This window comes from Plectropomus leopardus, chromosome 23 (assembly GCF_008729295.1).
Source record: "Plectropomus leopardus isolate mb chromosome 23, YSFRI_Pleo_2.0, whole genome shotgun sequence".
NCBI lineage: Eukaryota > Metazoa > Chordata > Actinopteri > Perciformes > Serranidae > Plectropomus > Plectropomus leopardus.
Window position 1 is genome coordinate 10,141,020 of NC_056485.1, and position 22,977 is coordinate 10,163,996.

A 22,977-nucleotide genomic window follows, 5' to 3' on the forward strand; every position below is an offset into this window, starting at 1 on the left:
CTTAAATGTCATTTCTGGGTAATAAGGACTATCATATTTCAGAAACACTATTTTATGGATTATTACACCTGCATTCATTTTTTTGGCCACTTTGGAGGTAACACAATATGCTTAAAAAGTCCAAATTGTGCTTTTTTGGTTAATGTTTGTAAAATACATTTTCTCATACTTTTTGCCTGAATATTTCTATATTCACTGTGTGTCTGAAACGATCCGTTTTAGCAGCTGTCTCTATAAGTCCCCCTCCTCCTGAAAAAGCCAAGTCTGCTACTAGCTTTGTATCAAGACAATGTGGGAGGTATGTGAACATGAACTGCGTTAAATTACCTAATTTTCTGGTATTTCGCTGCCTCTTGGGGCTGTTGCTGAAACTATTGGCTGTACCTCAATATTTTCATATTGCCCACCAACTGCCACCACCATGTACTCAAAAAGTATGCAGTTGATCAAGACACACACCAGCCCCTCTCTCTGTCACTCAAACTTGGACTGAAATCCAATCAAGTAGTAATGCTGATCAATTATAAATCAAGATTGTGCCCATTTCTTGCATCAAATGTTTTCAGAACTGTATTTTAACGCCCCGTTTCACCATAATGGTGTGAGGTTGTGAACAGGAAAGGGCCACTTAACTGTAATACTAGATTCGTCCAGCCACTACGGTTTCATACAAACCATTCAACATTGAGTCAGTCACATAGCATACTGGTAGTTGTAGGTTTATTACTTTCTTGAGCAAAAACCTCTACTGCACGGACAGCCTGGTTTTATGTGAGGGCCTTCATTATATCGGTGAAAAACATCTTTAATGCCAATGGAAATTAACCCACAACAGTATTTCAAAATGCATCACATTACTTATCATCATTTCTCAACAAATGCTTACATATATTTAGAAAACTACAAAGGTCAGTACCCATTTACTTTCACACAATTCATCAGAACAAAAGACACAGAGCATTTGAGGCCTAGAATGAAGTGTGTCCTAACATGTCACCTTGACAAAGCCATGGGGGAGAGTAATTAGGATCCCTTGAGGTAAATTTACCCTTGTAGCTGCAGGATAGCAGAGGTTAAATGTGAACCGTTTTACATCTGTTCTTTGTTCTGTTTCTATTCATTCTTCTTCCCTCTAAAGCTTTACATTTCAGTTTGTCTCATCTCTCCTTGTATCTGGAGCTAGTTTGTGAAAGTGATGGCGTCAAGCTAAATGATAGTACCTCCAGGTTCATGTGTAATGGAGGACCCCATTACACATGAAAAATGGGCTTTGTTCTGTAATGGCTGGCTAAATCCAGAGCCTGGAGCAACCACAGGGAAAATGCTCTAAAGATGGAAGAAACAGCAGAGGTGATGATTTCTCAGCTAAAGATGCTACGTGATATTTTGTGGCAAGGTTTTCTGAGAATGTATTTGTAGGTGCTGCGACACTGAAGAATACATTCACAGCATGTCGTTTTTTATTGGAGAAAGACGTCGACGGGATGTGTGAAATTCCATTTAGCTTGACACAGATGGGCTTGTTATAGATTGTTCACGGTGATGCAGTGTTGTTTGAGAGGATAGTATCGGCATATTGAATGATGCTTTCAGGAGGTTATGCTGATTAAGAGATTTGCTCGGCCGAATGAAGGTGTTAATTCTGGATCATGGAGAGTAAATAAAGCTTTTGCAGGAGAGGACCTATTGATGTTTGTTTTCTTAGTGTTTAAACTGGGAAACCTACTGTTTGATGTGTTCTGGCTGCATGATAAAAATATCTTCAGCACACATTTGAAACTCACATTCCCACCTGCAAAATTAATTTGCTTGATTATAAAAGAAATAAACATTTTTTTCCCTGTAAAGCTTGGTGAGTCACATCTGAAATACTACGCTTTAAAGCAACAACACCCAGCTACACTTCAAACCAAGGGGACTCATTATCGACTGTTAAGTGTTGCACGGTGTCCAGTAGCACACACAGGAAAACTCACTTTCCGCAGCAAGCAAACTTGCACAAAAAGACGAGGAGGGAGCACTCGACACGTCGTATGGAGATCACATTTCCCATCAGACTCCTTCCCTGCCCCACACTAAGCCAATAGCCCTCAAGTGACAACCAGACAAATTGGTCTTGAAGAAGCCCAGAGGCAATCAGAGTACACTACTCGCCCACAATTACTCGTCCTTTTAACAAAAGATCAATGTGCTCAGCAAATCTGACCGTTCCAAGCTGGGACATACTAAAATAGACTCTAGTTTGGTGAGTAAATGTCTGGAATAATGAAAAGGACAAAAAAATTTGGATATGATAAGGCAGTCAGAGCCTTCACCTTGAATATCATCTGGTTATGTTCATGAAAGCTGTAGGTAAAGTGTAATTTCACCTATTTTGCTCATTACCAAAAACTAGCAGTTCTCATTTCAGTCCCTGATGAATAAAAATAAGAAAGAAACACCAATTACATACATAAGCGGATTAGCTGAATTTGGGCAGTTAGACAATTAAAGCAGACCATATATGCAGTTTTAGTCCCATAATGACTGACCGAGACAAGAGTAGAAGAACATTACTTTGCTGCAGCTTCACTAAGCAGTCACCTCACGTGCTGCGGCTCTGATTGCCTACCACTGTTTTATAACCCTTGCATGGGCATAACCTATGCTAATACTGTTTGCCCCCGCTTTGCAAGTCTGATTAGTCAACCATAGTACGGTAATGGGCTATCAAAATAAATGATTAGAGGGGCACTGCAAGTTTATTTACATTGATGTTCTGTTGTGTAAACATACAGCACACGCATATTTGTTGACTTGTATTGAATTTTTATGAAATCCAAGGTTTTTCTTTCCTTAGTTAACCCAGAACTGCCAGGGTTTTCTCTCCATAGCAGGTGGTCACTGAGACTTTAGAGCGCAAGTTTGAGATTGTAAGTGGGCTATGTGACTATGGTGAGGGTGCTAGTGGTGCTAGTGCATCTGCTTTGACAGAACAGTACAAAAAAATACTTGTACATTTGAAGGGGACTTGTGCATGTGTGGGCTGTCACGATGCATCTGCGTGGCGCCATCAACACTGGAAATGTTAGGCTTTGTGAATACAGATACAATTTGTTTCATGAGGTTCAAGAGCAAATTTAGACAAAAACTTCCTTTTATATTAATGAGAGAGTAATGCATTCAGTTTGGGGATGTCAGGATGAAGAGGCTGTGCCATAATTGCGGTTGCGTAACGTCAAAGTTTCATAAGGGAAAGAGTGGATGAAGCTATGATATCTAGTGTCCTGATTCTTGTCCTGAGTCATGTTGTTTGTGTGTGCGGTGAAATCTCCTCTTGTGAGTCACATAACTCGTGTGTGAGCCGGTTTGTTTTGTGTGTGAGAGTCGTACCACTCACCCAAAGTGTTGAGAAGAGGAGCTGTGAAAAGTGTCAAAAGGGAACTCACATTCTAGCCTTAAATGTTAGTCAAAAAGCGCCTTATATCGGCAGTGCTGTAGCATATGGAATATCTTCAAAATGACCAAGAGTAGGAGTTTCACAGAATAGTACACTAGTTGACTTATGGGCAAAAATCACTTGTTCACACTGCATTATTGTCGACTAATCTTTCATCTGTGGTTCAGTGATAAAGCAGTGACATTGCATGTACAGTGCATTTGCAGTTGACTGGGGGCTGTTGATAGACAAGACACAGGAAGCTTTTGCTTGTCTTGTTGAGCTGCGGCTTTTACTAATGCTAATAGCTAATGTACTTAGCTGGACCAAACAGTTTATACTCACAGGAGTAGTTCTCAACATGTTACAGTTTACTTTGGTTATTTTGCTGGAATATCATTTTACAAACTAGAGGACTATGGGAGGGGCCGTCCTCTCTTTCTCTCTCTCTCTCAATTCAATTTAAATTCAGATAGCTTTTTTTTAAAGATATTTTTTGGGCTTTTTTGCCTCTATTGGATAAGACAGAGTCAGTGTGAAAGGGGGAGAGAGAGGGGGCAACATGCAGCAAAAGGGCCGAGGCTGGAATCGAACTTGCGGCCGCTGCAGCAAGGACATAGTCTCTGTGGCTATTTATATCTATATATCTATGTATTTTTTTTCTCTGTCTGTCTGTCAGTCCATTGATGTAGATAGATGGATATCAACAGAGAAACAATTAACAACATAATAATTAAAAATCAGTAATGAACTAAAGTAATAGTAGTAATATCTACTAATAGTAATAATATCTAATAATGTAATAAGTATGAATACAACATTATATATGATAATATAAAATAAATAATAATATATTGAGAAATAATATATATCTTTCTATGTCTCTCTTCCTCTCTCTCATTACAAATGTTACACTATAAATACTAACTGGATATAGTTGATAATAAATATATTACAATATTATTATTACATCTAATAATACATTCCCTGATTTATCATAATGAAAACTGTAAAACCGTGATATTGTGCCATCAAAATCTCATACCGTGACCTCCCTAGTTTGGCCGTTCAGTCAGTCAGTGAGTCAGTCGGGCTCACTCTGCAGTTGAACCCATACCCATCTATTTAGTAGGTTAGATTTATGTGTAAGATCATTGAAAGTACCTCTGCTGATCTCTTATTCACAACCTCAGCATGACTCCACTCATCCGACACACAGCAAGCTACGCATACAAAACACACAGGCTTCATGTTCTCTGTCAAGGCAGTTGTGTTGTCATTGTTATTTTATATTTTCCCCTCCATTGTTTTGTGAAAGCAAACAAGAACATGTACAGTAGGGAAACGTGGCCTTCGCCTTTTTACACTTACTCTTTACACAGTGCACAACTTCACCCTTGAATCACCAGTGATTTGTGTTGTATCAGGAATTTATTGGGTTTAAATTCAATTCCCCTCTTCTGGCAAACAGAGGAACATGAATAATTGATGTGGAAGCCATGTCTGAGGGCAGGAATAAAGGGGAGCGTGTTCTTGGTTGGGCTTGAAGGTTTACGATACTACAGGCAATAACGGAGATCTTGCTATGAAAAGATCTCTCTGAGATGGGAATTTCGGTCCTTACTGTGAAATAGTTTGGCTCTGTTAAAACTCAGCTCTATAAAGTTAGATTAAATATGTTTCAGAGACACAAAACTATAGCGTCAAATTCAGGTATTAAAGATTTTAACCCTTTAAAATTGGATCCCTTGGGGGTGGCCACAAAGGTAGTTGTTTACATGATCCAGTTTAAAAGGATCTAAAATAAAGCTAAGGCTTTCATGTCATCACTTCATTACTCTATGTTTTGTTACTTTACATACGGTGCATACATAGTATTTCATTGTAATTACAGGGAAATTTCCCTGTAATGGCTGCGGGAGATCGTTTTTGGCAATGAGCAAAATGGGGGAATATGTGCTTATAATTGTGGCAATACAGTATTTCTAGAAGCAGGCAACTCTGCAAAGTGTTGCAGCGACACTGTTGCCTGTGTAAATGCCACAAGTGTACAAGATGCTGCAGTTTGGCAAGCACATGCAGTGTGTTCAGGCATTATTACACATACAAACATGCTAATTATAAAGTTGTTATCCCAAATATGTGGCACACATTTTTCCATGATTTTAAAAATGCTAAAATGCCTGCCATGCCATCATGAACCTTATCTGCTCAGTTCTTCCATGTCCCCAGGTGAATTTGGTCAATTTCTGTTGCTGAGCTATGAAGATGGGAAATGAAATTCATCGATTGCCTATTGACCCCCAGCTCAGATACAGAGCAGCGCTGTGACGCCACAGCTTGACCACAAAATGGGATTTTATGATGCCTGCAGAGGCTGCCCTGTGTGATGCAGACTTTAACCTTTTCTGTGCTGTCTCAGCACAAACAGGCGATTGAGAGATTATGAAACGTTTATCACAGTTAGGAATGCGAGTAACTGTAGTGCTTTACTGTCAGCATAGCTATAGTGTAGCATGGCTGCAGCTGGTGGGGATTCAGTGCTTTCCTCAAGGATATTTCAGCATTGCAGACACCTGCCATAACAGGGACCCCTCCAGTTGAGTGGCTATCTGCTTACAGCTCTAATATACTAGAATAATGTTATCGAACTAAAAATTCAAATTGCCGTTGTCAAACTGTGTTGCGAGCAAATGTCTCTGTACTCACTGTGACTTGAGGTCTGTGTTTCTATTTCCTGACACCCCACACCAGATGGGGGGAGCTTGCAGATTGCGGTTTTAAGTATGAAATATGAGGAGACACTCTGTCTTGCTTGTAAGCCTGTGCGCTCATGTAAATACACAAATTGTCTCACAAATTCAGCAAGACTACCCTGACGTAATTCATCCTAGAAATGAGCAGAGGAAGGAGAAACAAAGGAAATTAAATGGAAATACACTGTTCGAGGGAAACAAGTGAAAAGACTTAAGTATACTGTTGACTATATGCAGGCTATGCTTTATCTGCATATTTGATTAATTTAGCACACACAGCAGCATTCTAAGTCAGTCAATACTCTGACTTTGTATAGCTTAGGTTTTTAATAGTTTAATTGAAAAAAATATTCAAACGATCATTAGCTGAAGCCTCTTGAACTCTTTTGGTGTAAAGAATATCGACACAGGTGTCCGGCATCCATGAACTCAAACATGCAGTTTCTTCCTGTGTCTAAACTTTGGTTGTTGCCTGTCCCTCTGGTTGTTCCTAGAGAGCAGGGAAGATGATTGGCTCTGTGCACAGACCATGGTAGAGTCTTACACAGAGCTGCACTGTGTCCTCCACCAGAGATAGATGACATGGTGCAGCAGCCACTAACTGCATTAAAAGACCCCCATTTCGCCTTTTCCCTCTTCCCTAGAGCACATACAAGTCTGAGCTCTAGGTGGAAAACTCACCTTGGGTTGGTGTGTATTCTTGTGTGTAAGTGATGTTCCTCGACATCAGTGTGTACGCCTTTATGCTGCTGCTCACTGCCGCAGGAAATTTTGCCTAACTTAATTTTCCTCTTCCCTGAAAATGAACATATTAACACTTGAACGCCCTTTGCTTGTACCACTGTGACGAATGCAGGCTGAACAGCACTCCTTGCAATTTGAGGTGGCCTCACATGAAAACTGCAATGAGGCTTGTAAACCTGCAGAGTGAGTTACCATGGCCTAATTGACTCCTGCAAACAGAGTAATCGAAATTACTTGCATAATTGCAGAGAAACAGGCTGCTCTCTAACAACGTGTTTGGATGTAAAACTGAGAGCATGAAAAGCAAGTGTGATCTCACCCTGCTCTGGTGTGTAGCTCGGAAAATGAATCCCTCCCTCAGGTGAGGGGAGAAATGCAGGAATGTATTCACCTGCTGTATTTGTCATATAGTCGGTGGGTGGAAGAAGACAAGGAATACAGTGAATCTGAAGCAGAGTACACTGAAGACATCCCTGCTTGTGTCAGTCTGTGTGTGTGTGTGTGTGTGTGTGTGTATGTGTGTTTTTTTGCATTAATTTGATGGCACCACATAGGCAGACCGCACGATTTAGAAACTGCACCAGCCTGACAAGCATCAGTGGAAGGGAATATGGCAGGGGGAGAGATTGGCATGCCATGAAGAAAAACAGTTGACTCAGTGGACAGATTATTAGAAAACTGGCCCCTGGGCACAGGCATGGAGAAGACCTACACCCCTCCTACACAGGAGCAAGACCCCCTGACTGAAAGAGTTGCAAAACTGTGTCCTGTTAGTTTTGCATCTCTTTGTATTTGTTTTACATCTACATGTTGTTTTGCATAGTTGATTTATGTCTATTTTGGGTCATTTTGTATGTTTTAAATGTGGGTTGGCATCTCTTTAGTCATTTTGTGTGTCATTGCGGTCTTTTTGTAGCTATATGTAGAGATTTTGTGTTTGAATATTGTTGTTTTGTGTCTCTTCAAAGTCATTTTACAAGTGTTTAAAATAATGTTCGTGTCTTTGTAGTTAATTCTAGTCTCTTTGTAAACATGTTAATGTCTTTGTAATTATTTTGAGTCTTAATACTGCTTTGTGTCTCTTTGTAGTCATTTTGTCTAAATATTGTTGTTTTCTGTCTCTTCAGTCATTTTGCAAATATTTGTAGCCATTTTTGTCCCTTTGTAGACATTACGAGTCTCTGTGGTCATTTTGTGTGTCTTTCAGTTACATTTATCAGTGAATTAGATTTCCCAGCTGCTGGTGTTGGCTAAAAAAACTGCAGGAAAACTTCTGTGTTGTGTTCAAGCTGGAGAGATTGTCTTTCTGTCTGTCTTTCTGTCTGTCAGTCTGCCTGCGTTTTGATTTAATGTTACTGTAACGCCAGTACGCTGTGCAGCTGTAATGTGAAGGAAAAAGTCAACAAAGATTGGACTGGATATGGTTGGCAACGTTAAAAGACTCTTGACAGGAAAAAACACCCAGACATTCCTCCTTTTTAACCAAGCTCTCTCACTTAACAAGAAATGCTAACCAGTCAGTTACAATGGAGGGTCTGACCTAAGGGCCCCAGATCCCTTGGGCCCCTGGGTCTGTGCCCAGTAGGCTTGTTCAGTAATCTATCTATGCTTGACTTTTACAACCCTGGTCATTTTCATAATCCCTCTCAATACACGCTCCCTCACATCCACATATGGTTTGTCAATGAGCCATTACTGCATCACTTAAAAACGGGCCCAAACTCATAATAACACACCTTTAACAACCATAGCTGCCAGCATCAATATGGAAATGCTGTTGTCCACCAGACTTTTCTCTTCTTCAAATGATTTCTGCATCGTTAACTGCCATGCCTTAGGGAGACATTGAGTGTTTTATGTTCACCTTTTAACAAGCTGAAACGTCTCAGGAAGGGGTGCACCGTCAGAGCTCAGTATTTACCATGCAATGCATAATTCAGTCAGACATTTCTGCATGTCAGGTTAACTCCATGTAATTTTTATGAGTGGGAACTCAACCTTGTTCTGTGAGGTACACCATAGATCCGCTGGTTCTGGAAATAACTTGGATAGTGTGAAAGGTCAGTTGCTATAGTATCATGTGGGAGTGGATTTAAAGGTTATGGAGTTATCTTGACTTTTTCTATGGCTGATGAGAGTGACTGTGTGTACAGTAGCAGTTACACAGCAGAGGATTTCTGCGTTATTAATTCATAGATTTGTGCACTCAGTTATGCATGGCTTAAATTGTATGGCATGCTCACATACGTAGGCGGTTTATCTACTGTATCATCTTACACACTGTAGTGAAGTCTGTGGTGTTGTAACTAAGTCAAGCATAATGAAAAGTAATTGGATTTTCATCCTTTTGTAGTTACCTAATTGCCTAAAATGTGTACACCGAATTGTTACTTTTTTTTGAGCACATCTCTCCTATTACATTAACTGCCCCCTATCATTTTCCATTAAGTAGCTTTTGGGCTGAAAAGATCATCTTATTACACTCCAATAGTGTCTTATTCTTTATCAACTTGTTCCAACTCTTCATTCAAGCTGCAGCACATGATGTTGTTGCTGAGTAAAATATTCAAGACTTGCTATTTTTTATGCCTGCACCAATCCATCAAATAGAAATATGCAAGATGTCTTGTGCATCATTATACGCACATTTCAAGTTCAGCCTGACACATTCGGTATCATTGGGATAGCCACCAGAATTTAAAAGAAGTCCTGTGGGTTCCAACAGTGTTTTGCTACACAGTGCAAGTTTGTATTACATTATTTCTTACTGTGGGGGTTGTGACCCTCAAGCAGTGGCAAGATTTAAGTTTAAGGTTAGTGAATATCTGTTTTATTTAATAATTTTTTTTGGACTTTTGTCAATCTTCTTGTATGCTTTACTGTTGTGAGACACTGAGTAGTTTTTTCTCTTCCGGCATCTAAAAATGAGTCAAATGAACAGAGCATCACAGTGGCTGGGTATTAAATGTCAGTGACCATACAGTATAGTGCCAATTTTAGACCGTTTTTCTATCTTTCTATCCATGTATACATCCATCCATCCATCGAACAGACCCACAAGCATTAAAGCAAGCAAATATATTCCAGCTGGAAACCCAAAATACAAGTATGAACCTGAATATTAGCATAATATATGGAAAATATTCATATTTTTTTAAGTAGAATATTGAATAAATATCCATTTAAGTATCAATATCAAAACTTAGGGATTTTAGAGGCTCTAATATTGAAAAAAAATTCAAGTGATACTCAGCCCTAACATCACTCATTGCTTATACATGACCTTTGACAAGGGAGTAGACTCTGCTTTGCTTGGAAGGGTCAGAAGCCAAAATCGTCAGGAATAAGAGGAATCTGCCATTTTTCTAATTATTGCCCTCTCCACATCCACCTCCATCAGTGCTGAGATACCTACGGTGTACTTGCTTGGGAAGCATTTCTCTTTTCTTTGTCTCAGCATGTGAAGAGACACCAACAGCAATAATCACAGTGTGTGTGCCCTGCCATCGGTGAGAAGTGTATGCAACTGAATTAGCCTGGCCGGGTATGTACTGTAGCATTCACTTGGAAGAAGATCCGTGTCCAGCAGTGCTTCTGCCATTGCAGAGAAGACACATTAGTTTCACGACAATGGAACATAAAGGCATCAGAAAGTAAGAGAAGAAGAGAGCATTAGCGGTGCAGTCTTCCAGCATGCATATACTATACATCTTGGTCCTTACTGTAAATTAAAGTGCATGCCTCTGTGAGTTGAACACTTTGTGTGAGGTTGGTTGATACTTTAGACAGCTTGTAGGTCAGACATATTGATCAGCTCCTAGTTTCAGATCAAAGATTCACCGCAGACAATCCACAAGCAGGTGCAAGCAGACTTAAGTGATTTGGAGAGGCATGAAACAGACACAATCTTGTATCCCCTCCCAATCTACGAGGATTAATGACCAAAAGCTTTTGGCTTGAGTTCAGCTTTTAAATTAGATAGTAAACACATCTATTCAAGGAATGCTACTCTAATCTCATTTTCCACAGCTGCTATTCACATTTTAATCATTTGCTTGCCTTCCTACAGTATCTCCGATAAGACTGATAATACCGAAGTAAATCGACTGTTTCCACCATGCGTCATCATCACTTTTTCTCAGCCCCACAAAGTGAACTGAGTGGCATAACACAATGAAACGAATGCTGCAGCTTCCCAGCACTGACACGTAATCTGGCCTTGATGTGGGAAACATAGCCGCTGGCACAGATACTGTTTGGTTTCGGGCTGCAATTCTGTGTGTGAAGATGGCTTGAAACATGTCTCGCCATTTACTCTGGGAAAAGGGTTCCCCCTCTCTCTGGTTTATTAATAGAGAGCTGATGCATGTCAGGCGGGGCTTGACTGACGCCACAGTGTTAGCATCATTGACACGGTTAGTGTTTCACTCGTCACTGTATGATGATGGCCTGTCATCAGAACCAGCCTAATAGATTTTAGATGAGAACGTGGCCCGAGGCGGTTGATGAATGTGTCATTCATGGGACTGTTTGTGACCGCAGCACAGCCAAGGGCTGCTCAAGGTCTGTCCATCCAAGGATATACAATTGCAATTCCCAGCTGGTATTTAAACTTGTTTTTGAATGTTACAGCAAAAACACCAATAGACCATACGCTCTCACAGGTGCGACTCATAAAGCAACTCCAACTTGACATGTTAAAAGCATCACCTACCACTACACTGAATTATTTATTTATGACAAACTGTTGCATATACAACTTAGTGTGTTGTGAATAGACTTTAAATCACTTAACATCTGAAGGACCATAAGTGGATGTTTTGTAATGTACTCAAATACATTGCATGGTGTCTTGGCACACTGTTTGTGAAGCACTTAACCCACTAAACCCCCACCTTGACTCTCCTAAACCTAACCTTTGTAACTTTATGTTAATTACGTATCTGTAATGTCAATCGTGGGGTGCATATTTGTAGGATTTCATACACTTTAACACCATAAAGTTGTGGAACTAGAAAAAAAGTGTTCAGAGTTGAAACAGCAGAGATAGAGATATTGTGACTATTAAGCCTCAGTTATGCTTTCCACACAGATTTGGATGCACACACTCGTTGAAGGTGTAGGGGGTAGTGTATCGAAAAATCTACAGCATAGTGTTTTCATTTTTTTTCGCACAACCATCTCCCCGTATGTAGAAAATGTCAAATATGCAGCTAAAACCCCAACACAAGCGACCCCTCGTCTGAACTTAAACTGCAGATACTCGTGAACCTCATGGATTTGTCAAGCATACAGTTAAGCATTAGCCCTGCCTTGCCAAATGCAGTAAACTACATTTCCCATATTGCAGCCAATAATAACTTTACTATAGACTCTCCCTGCTGGTAAATGCATATTTCTCAAACTTCTCTAGTCTGATATTCATGTATTTCTTTAATAAAACAAAGACCAAGCTGAGATCTTAGCTTAGTAACCCTGATGATGTCATCATAGTTACTAAGCTCCTAAAGAGCAGAATAACACAGGACATAAAAGACACAATACCACTGCTTTTGCAGGCTGTACTTCTACTAGTTGCATATTTGCATAATGCCAAGATACTAGCTAATGCTTTCAATCAATCAAGAAGAACATCTTATTGGTAATTGTTTTTGCTTGTTTTTTTTTTTTGTTGTTGTTGTCCAGTGGAGCTTAAGAACCATAAAAGCCTCATTACCAATTCTTCATGCGCAGAAACCACTGCTATGCTGATTCTCCTACATGAACTTACATTCAATGTAAATTGAATGAAATTTAGCTGAACAAGACATGTGACTGAAACAAAGTAGGCTGATTAAACTGAATATGCTTTAGTGCTGAGTATAATTTCTCATGCAGAGGACTAAACTGCTCCGGCGCTCTCTCAAGCGGAGCACAATATAGTGTGTATAGATTGGGTGTTGAACGATAATGTACAGTACACAACATTGCTGAAATAAAATGGAATGAGGAGTAATGCTTATTGCTGTTGGGATTTGGGAGTGCTCACATTCAAAGGAGCATTAAATTATGTTTTCATCTCGCTTCTGGGTTGCTTATTTAGCGATATTTGTGCCCCCAAATGACTGCGGCACGGACTGTACCACAGAAGGTTTTTATTGGGTTCATCTTCACACTTCAGGATGAGTTTCATAGCTTTTTTATTCAGAGATGAATCGGGTGTGAGGTGTTATGATTCAGTGAGTGAACGCTGCTCATTACACTGCTGTAATGCAATATCCACTGTGTTAAGACATGATGAAGGGGTTCGGTGAGGGAAAACAAAACCAGAATTTTGATGTCCTTGCCACCATCTGTGCAAATTCATCATTTTGATTCTGATATGCCTTGGCTTGACCTGATGCATTTTGTACCTGGTTGAATAGGAAAGGACTAGTCTTGGAGCTCTACTGTAATTTTTAGTTGTCAGTTTGGACACTTTTCGATGTCCTGCATGGCTGGGTGAGCACTGATCTGTAACAGTGGGCTCATATCACATGGACAGCAGCTACGTGTCACAGTGTAATAAAAGAATGTGACACAGGCCGAGCCTACAGGGTGCACAATGGCAGCAGGTGGGGCCGCGCTAATGACAGATCAACTCGAGCAGGTGCTACTGAGACTTGTGCCAAACTCTGACTACTTGGCCTGCGTTCATGTTGGACAGCCTCATATAACTACTGATGCAGGATGTGAGATAGTTAAAAATCTGGGTTGTCTCATCTGCAGTCATACTGCTGGAAAGAGAAGTTATTTGTTTCACTGTTTCTCTGTTATACTGAAAATGCTGGATGCACTTCATGGTGTGTCAGAACAACTTGATTATGACTCTGGCCAGCTCTTTTATTATGGCTTGAGGAAAGTTCTGTCCTTGGATGCGTCACTAAACAGTTTGCTGAGTCATACACCTCGTTCTGTTCACAGACAGTAATCGTTAAGAAGAAAAAGGTGAAGAAAAGAGAAGAAAATGTATACTTGTGTAAGCACATATGTTAAAGGTCCCATATGATGCTTGTTTTTAGGTTCATACTTGTTTTAGTTTTTTTTTTACTAGAACGTGTTTACATGCTTTAATGCACACAAAAAAAACATTTTCTTTCATACTGTTGGCCTGAATATATCTGTAGTCACACTCTGTCTGAAACATTTTAGTGCCTGTCTCTTTAACATCCCCTCCTGGAAAGCCTTCCCGATCTTCCACATTGGCGCTCTCGGCATCTGTGCATTGTCAATGCAGCCAAGTAGTGACTATAACATCACTGTAGCGACACACTTGACCTTTATATAGTATAGCTGTGACATCACAGAAGTCTTTGCAGCTTGTTTAAAGACAAAGTTATACTTTCACAGTATTTAAAAAACCTGTGCCTTTTTGATAATAAAAAAGACATGGGAATCTGACTTTTTACGACATGGGACCTGTAATACAGAAAAGAGAATAGTTATTTGTGTCTTCAAAACGAATGGTGCACATCAAAGCCCCACAAAATCAAGCTTGCCAAGGATTCTTCATTATTATTGTATTTCAGATTTCCTCAAATAGCTGTGCTACCTCATTGGACATTATGGGCAAGGGAGATATTTTATTAGCTAAGATATAGTGCCAAACACAGTGGATTCACTTGGGCTCAATAAACATGAGAGTGGCTGAGCTGCCATGCTTGGCCCAGTTGCGGCTTTTGTTTTTGTGCCACCATTTGAAGGGAAATAACCTTTTCACCGGACCATATTTGTGTGTGATTGATGGCAGTTGGATTCAGCGCGCACCACGCGGGCCGATACCCACTGATTCAGACCATCTGGGCAGGTAGTGTAGCCTGGTGTCACTGCAACAACATATTATGGTTAAACCAGGCTCAGGATGATAGTAGCTTTGCAGATGCAGATGGAGATGTAGTGGTGACTGTTCTGTAAAAATATAATGCTGAGTGGGAATATACTGACAGACATTTTTATTGTTGCATCATTATTGCTGTGATTTTTTTTTTGGCTTGCAGCCCAGCCATCCTTCATATATAACTATACTGCACAGAAGCTTGTATGTCTCTCACTCATCATCCCTGACTGCTGCAGTGTGGCTTCGAAAATCTGCCTCTTGACAACCTCTGCGCCCACTGCGTGCCTTATGTCCTCTAAAGACCGTTCTTAATTGATCCCTAATTAGAAACAGCAGGCTGCAGATTCTTTCCAAAGTGAGCATCTGGATGTAGAGCTTTCCCTTGCCAACTGCTGCTTAAATACTCTTGTTTTGGACAGACAAGTGAGCCTTAAAAACTGCTTTTATGTCAGTCTTTTTGAGGGTGCACTGCGGTCTGTGACTGCTTTTCTGCACGTCCATTATTAGCATTCAAAATGTGCTTAGAGCATAATGGAGGATAACCGCAAAGGCATCTTTCTGTTTTTCCAATATCTTCTAGCAGACAGTGCCATTTCCTGTATTGTTGCTTCCAGCATCTTACTGCCTATGTAGGGAAAAAAGCTGTGTTATTCATTAACAGTTTTCACATTTTGTCTCATGTTGATGACTTGCTACTGAAAAGGTTAATGTGACCCATTCTCCCACACTGTCTTTATTTCATTTCTTCTCCAAAGTGTGCTGCTTTGCTTGCAGTTCTTTGAGACACTCAAGAAAATGTTGCAGTAATAGTAGTATTAGTAGTAGTTTTCCTCAACTCTCAGTAGCCATTAAACAAACTGGATCAGTGATTTTTGCATTTGGAGTCCAACCCCAAAGCTGACAGAAAAATTCTAATGTGGGAAATAAAAGATTGATAGTTTGTTTTAGAAAGAGTCCTGACACCTTGCAGTGTGCTTTTGGCAGGCTGTGTGTTACGTCATGGAAAGAAAAGGCACGTCTGCTCTGTGTTATTTACATTGTTCGTTTTCTCAAGGGCCCCTAATCTTTGTTGTAAAATCTACGTTGCATGTTCAAAGGCAGAGTGGTTTTGCTCTAAATACTGTTTAGATGGGAAAAATGGGATCACAGCAAGCTTTTAGCAAGGCAACACGAGTCTGTTCACAACTCAGAATTAAAGTGGATATGTATTTGGAGACATAGAAGGCTGTAGTAATGCTGCTTTGGTTTGTCAAGATAAATCAATTGCACCCTCTGCTGTCCAAAATGTGAGCACTTGCTGCAATTATAATGCAATTTACTTTCTTTGTTTTTTCTTGCATGCAAGGCTTCTAAACAATGCATTTTAATAATGTAATGGGAGAATGTATTTTTCAAATCAGATCTAGAAAAATACAATAGCTTTAAATATGTGGCATCTGATCACCTGTTTTATTCAAGTACACCCTCAATTTGATAATATTTTTTGAAACTAGATCATTTTTTGCATCCAGTTAGGGGTGTACTGTTAATAATAAAATTAAATGATTAATGAGTGCAGCAAACTGTATTGAGTTGAAGGGATATGAGTTTAGATATGTGCAGTGCAATATTGAAATATGTCATAACCACCTTTTTCCTGGTGTGTGCTTTATTGTACTGATGATATGTGAAGAGAAAGGCATGTACACATTAATATCCAGAACTGATTTAATAACCAAGCAAAAATCTGCTCTTATTTGGTCATTTGTCTGGCTTAGTTTTTTTTTCTAGTTTGAATTAAGGGAGGACAGTATGGAGGGCATGCCGGGGTAATGGGTTGGCAGCCATAAGCTGGACATCAATGTCAACTTGCTTCAGGAGAATAATGTGACACAAATGAATCAAACCTTGTGTGTAAGCACCTGGTACTTAATTTATCAATGGAGAGGAGCTACTCCTGTCTCAAAAGGACGCTCCTACACTAGTTTTATTGATCAAATCATGTCGGCTCTTTCGCTTGTATGTATCAATCTATAAGCACTGATGTATCATCGAGATACAGTAACTTATGATGTGAAGCAGGGAAATAAGCTTTCCCATGCAGATTTTCCATGATTATTGATTTATTTATTGATTTATGTATTCATATATTGACAACATCACATGGATAAGTTTACAATGATTGTCAGCTGAATAGATATAGCTGTAAAATCTTCCGGTGTTTATTGATAAACTGCCTGATCCTATCAGGATCATGTTGAGATTTCTTTCATATGCAAAAGCTCAGAGATATACAGTACAATTCACATTGTTTTGCTGCCACTTAGTGGACATTATAAATAGTGTACCTCTAGAGATTTTACTATTCATCCCTATGGAGAAACTGGACCATTGCAGAAACAATTACTTATTCATAGTTTTACATTAACATACACAGTCAACAAATGAATATGAAAAACATTTAGTATACCAGTAAAATAAAACATTCACAATATGAAAAAAAGTAAAACTACTTACAGTCAGTGCACATAATACACATAATTTATATATATGATGTCTGGAAAAGGAGAACATAAGCTCATTATTAGTTAATTAAATTACTGAATTATTATATCTTGATTATAACCTTCTGCCTATAGTGCATGGTTTGGACTATCATAAATTAAAGTTACTTGTGTGATGATTTGTACTTCAGCAGCTGCAGAAAATGCAAATAGTAAAGGACAAAATGCAAAATGCAATTCAGTTTAGGGCTGCAAGTGCTGATTTTTTACAGGACTGTCTGATCTGTTAATTATTTTCTTGATTAATCATCGAGTTTAAAAATTCACAAAATAGTGAAAAAATGGCCTTTTACACTGTAGTTTGTCACGCCAGCAGTCCAAAACCCCCAAATTTGAACTGACTATTATATGAGATGCAAAAAGTCAAACACGTGAAGGTTTCTCTCTTCTTTTTTTCATAAAAAATATTTAAACAATTAATCCATGATCAAAGTTGTTGATAACTTTCCTGTCAATCGACTAAATAGTAAATCTCCTAATATTTCAGCTCTTGCTCATAAAGATATACACAGCTAAGAGATGTGGAAAAAATCTAATACCTCTGTCAATTTTGCAACAATATGGTTGACTAGTGGTGCTTTTCTGAATATTTACGCAGTGAAATTTTTAATAAGTAATAATCAGTAATGCGGTTATAATGACTACGTGGATAAAGGCAAATAATGGAATAGATTAAACAGTCTGGTAAATTAAGAAAATGACATAATTTTACTGTAATGCAACCTTTCAAAACGGGAAAAGACAACATTTTCAAAACTAGCGAAAATCTGAGACCATATCTAGTATCATGTCACAATATTAACATATTGACATATACTCCTACACAGAAGACAATATAAATGTAATTCTGTGTCACTGATTCAGTTTAGGATTAATCTTTATGCTTTACTCTAAATTTACATGCTCCTTGTACACTGGACTCACTCAAAGTATTTGTGATAATGATAGTGTTATTTACTTGGGATTAGTTAAGAACATGTTTGAATTAGGAATGTGTTGCATGTCACCACTTGTCAACATTTACAGCCCTGTAGTAGTGTCACTCATGCCACTGCCTTAGACCAATTTTAATGTAAGTATAGAGATTGTATCTATGTATGTATCAATCTGCCAATGTCTCTCCTTTCACTGATGTACTGTGGTCACTGCTGCACTCACTGATGAGATTTGATAGAAACATCTAGTGAATAGGTGATAGAACAGGTAAACTGATAAAGCAATTCATTGTTGTGGTAAATTGCACCTATGTACTGAGACTAAAAGATCTTGCAGTGCCTCTAAAGGTGTTTAAAATGGCTTTGCACTCTTTTCCATGTATTACTCTGCTACCTCAGCTTATAAGAAAGTGGACAATGACTTTATAAAAGGTTTGTTTCAAGAGTATAAATATCACCAATGTCTTATGTAAGCCACTTGTTCTGGTCTTCAACTAGAGTCACCTTTGGGCACCTAAACTTGTCTGATTCATCGCTCTGCTTTTGCATCCACTGCTGTTCACAAGCTTCCTGTGGCGATATCTAGACTACAATTATTTTTGTCTTTGCAAATCGTTAGTTCAAAAGACACTGAGGGCAACTACAGGCCAGTCAGACCATATCTGAGTCACAAACACCCACAGAGTACCAGAGGTCCTTCTAACGAAGCGCTGTATATGGCATTACATTGATTAACAGCAAAAATAGGAGGAAGAAATGTTGTGGGGTGGTAGAAAAAAAAGACTTGAATCCCACCACTTAGGATAATGGACAGCCATCTCAAGTATGTAGGTGATCTGTGGTCAGCAGAGCACCTACATACTTGAGATGTAAATTATTTACATTTTCAAGCCTGTTCACTTGATGTGTTGAACATTGGTCCTTGAAATGACCAGGCCTAATTGCTATTGGCGTGTGATTATATTGATGTTCTCTATGCACTCAAACTCAACTTCATTTCAATTATAAAACACTTGTGCTGCTGTTGCAATTTCTTTCTCACATCCCATACAGTTAATCAGATTGTTTTCCTGAAGTGGTGTTGAATAATCCTCAGTATGTGTGGAGACGATTTACCCCAGAGACATTTGATTATTCCACTCTATTCTCTAGAGTGCCTAATTTAATGAAAACTCATTACTTCTCCAACATAATTAGGCCCCCCTTTGAAAAGCCATGCTCAGCTGATTTGGTCCGATCCTCAAACAGGGGATACATTCTTAAGAGTTCATGCTAAGTGGCAATGCTTTTGTAACCTCCTCACATTGCCACTTCTATACACTTCTGTAAACTTCATTTAATTTGGATCTCTAACAGGGATTCCCTTTTATGTGCATATGTCCATGCACATGACTGGATGAAGATGCTGTGTATATATATATATATATATATATATTATCTATTGTTTCTTTACACCTACAACATAATTTTAATTTACTGTCCAACATGATATTGAACACGTCTGCAACATAACTTTCTGTCAAAGTTGTCTTCCTCAGCTCTTGGAATCTGCAGCATTGTATAGGTACACATCTTTTGAGCAAAGTTTTACTATGAATTTTGTCTCCAGAAACATAAATTTAGGATTATTAAGGCTATTATTGGTTGGATTAATCAGATTAATCATTGAATTGTGAAGAGATGTAATGACTTGTTCATTCTCAGTTTACTGGATGAATTTTAGTCACTTTGGTGTTCCCCTGACTTTTCATCTAGCGTTGCATCCGGTCAAATTTTGAGTGCTGTATCCAGTTGTAACATAAACCAGAACTGAAGATTTCTCTTGGATGAAAGGTGAAATGTCTTCAAGAAACTCAAGCAAGTCCAGTTGCCTACAACAAAGCACTTAAAAGTCCTAGTCTTTACTTTTTTTAACTAATGACATTCCCGTGAGCCTCAGCTTTACTTTGTGTTTAGTGCTAATAGCAGCAGTGGCATACTAATACACTAAACTAATATGTTCAACTAGCGTATACCACAGCTCAAATGATATTTTACAAATTAATGTCTCTACTGGTGAGCTTTAGAAAAAAGTCATGTTTTAAAATTAATTCTAACTCAAGTGAATGGTTAAGCCCACAGCACAACCATAACGACGTGGCAAACGATTTCGTTGGGATCACTTTCAGAGCTGTTCGATGAATGATAGAAACATTTTACTTAAGCTGCCAACACAGCTGAAGTGCACAGCACTTGCTTGGTGCCAATGTTTACCAAGGTGCCAAAGTTCTCAACCAGGGATCCAGGAACCCCAGCTGGCCCTTGAGGGAGATCCATGGGGTCCACAGAAAAAAGAATAGTTTATATTTAGTTCACTATAGAGGTGAGCTGAATGCAAGTAACAGTCATAAGAAAGACTATTCTGATTATAGGTTTCACTTCCTTCACAGTTATCTCCTCAACTGTGTTTTTTTAATTTAGTAATTTCTGGTGTTATTCATATCTAACAACCAAAATCTTTTCCAATGGAGGTCCCTGAAGTGAAATCTCATCAAATGTGGACTCATGATCAATTTAGGGGTCCTTGACACAAAAAGGCTGAGAACCACAGGTTTACAGAGCATTGTTCATCTTTGTGTGTGCTCACATTACTATCATTATTGTTAACTTTACCTTCACTATTATAATCATTGTTCTTTGTGTACATGGCCCTGTAGTCTTGTTTGTTTGACCTAACTACTTAGAGTCACCATGTGATCAGGTATAGGAAAGGTTCATATTTCAATAAATGTTTTTATCTATCACTACTGAGCCTTGTCTGCTTGTCTGACCTCAGTAATAGCATAGAAATTGTTGGCTGGTGTGAAGACAGATGTCCCAAAGTAAGACAAATAGCATATAAAGTAAACAGCTTACTGAGGTCAGGAGTCATATAGCTTCAGTCATTAGACTGAATCAAAACCAAGGTAACATGTTACAGCTAGAAAGCAGCAGTGTGCAGGCAAACAGAGGGCATTTTTTTCAAGATGGTTGTTAGTATGATAAGGTGGGAGTCGTGCTGAAGTAAGTGGACAGGTTGCTGGTCAGACTTTTTTTGGTGAACCCAATTACAAAAGAAATAGGGTGCACAGTGGTGATTGCAGGGTCCTTCAGGATGACCACGGTCACTCCTTTTTGTGTGTTTGTGTTTACACAGTTTATGTTTGTACACAGTCAACAGAGCCTGGCCTACAGTATGCACCTTCAGCCTGACATACGTGGAAGGCGTCAGAGCAACAAAGTACATGTGGCCAACAGGAAGCAGGTTAATGGAGTGGTTACAAATTGACACTTGATTGCTGTGGTTGGCTTTTGAATTGGACTGCCGTCACACTGTTCATGAAATGAATTGCTCGTGGGTGGCACAGGGAGCGGAAGTATTTTTTCTTCTAATTTACTCTTTTGATGTGTCACATCAGTCGAGTATCTCTGTGGCAGTTTTACCTCTGAGCAAAAGGACGGAAAAGGGAAAAGATATGGGCCCTAACATGATTCTGACCTTCAGACCTTCACCATAATCCTGAGGATCTTTCTCAAAGGATCAGCTCTGAAGAGGCAATCACACTTTCATAGGTTGTATCATAATGAGATGGGAACTAACTCTGTGTGTGTTTATTGAGACTGAATCAATTTTGCATAAGTACACATTCTTTCTTACTTAAAATACAGTGTTGCTGGATTTTTCCGGAGGGTGTAGGGGTCGAACTGTCATGCTTATTTCTTTTTATTGTGCATTTTCTCTTTGTTGTGTATATGACTGCCAGCATTTACGTCATAGATCAGGGAGTTTACATTTTTCAGCCCTGCCAGGATTTCTTCAGCTGTTTTTGGGATTGTTTTGGCCTGAAATGGCTGATTTCAGCTTTCCAAAAAAAAAAATGTGTTGCATGTTGTAATGTTTAAATGCATTTTTGCAATGAAATTGTAGGGGAAAGTAAAAATTGAAAAAAATAGCCATGATGTCTCCAATTCTGTGATGTCATTTGGAATCTGTGTGGTCGAGATGTCGGTGGTATCAAGTTCCTCGCCCGAACACCTGTCCAATCATTCAGAGCAGGACTATTGAAGGAGAAAACACTGATTAGCACACACAGCTGTCAATCATGTCGTCAATCCCCTTTTTATAACATCAAATAACCAATTTAAACCAAATTTATCAGAAAAACGAGCACTTGAACAAACATCAGGGTGACGAGGAATGCTCAATATGACAGAAATCATCTTTGGGGGGAAAAAAAAACGAATTTATCTTTGAATCTATAGGTACTTTGAGTTTTTAATTTGGCCCTTGACCCATTCACTAACATGGAGGAGGCAGGGATTATGACCTATACGGCAGCCAGGGGTGCTTGAGATGATTTGACTTCACTTTTTGGGAGATGTTATGTCGTCCATCTTTATATAAAGTCTATGTTATGAGCCTGAAGTGTTGTTTGCAGCTCTACAATGTAGTAGTACAATGTAGAGTTGTGGTGACTGGACAAATTGCAAGGTTGCACAGAATTTATTGGTACTATCTGAATTTGCATTAATTACTGCCGTGGTAACATCCTGGAGGGCCTGATTATTGTTGAGTCAAACTAAAATGTCATTTGGGACGTCACAGGAAGCCTGTCGCAAAACTTCATCTCGTGATTTGAAGATGTTTCCATTACAGTGGATGGATCTAATAATGTTGACATTACCACAAGAATGTCCCTCTTTCATT

General features: G+C 39.0%; 1 protein-coding gene across 4 annotated transcripts in view; it reads left to right on the forward strand.

Moving 5' to 3' along the window:
* kcnip4a (potassium voltage-gated channel interacting protein 4a) overlaps nucleotides 1–22,977 on the forward strand; it is a 134,511-nt gene that overhangs the window by 46,516 nt on the left and 65,018 nt on the right. The window lies entirely within an intron of this gene.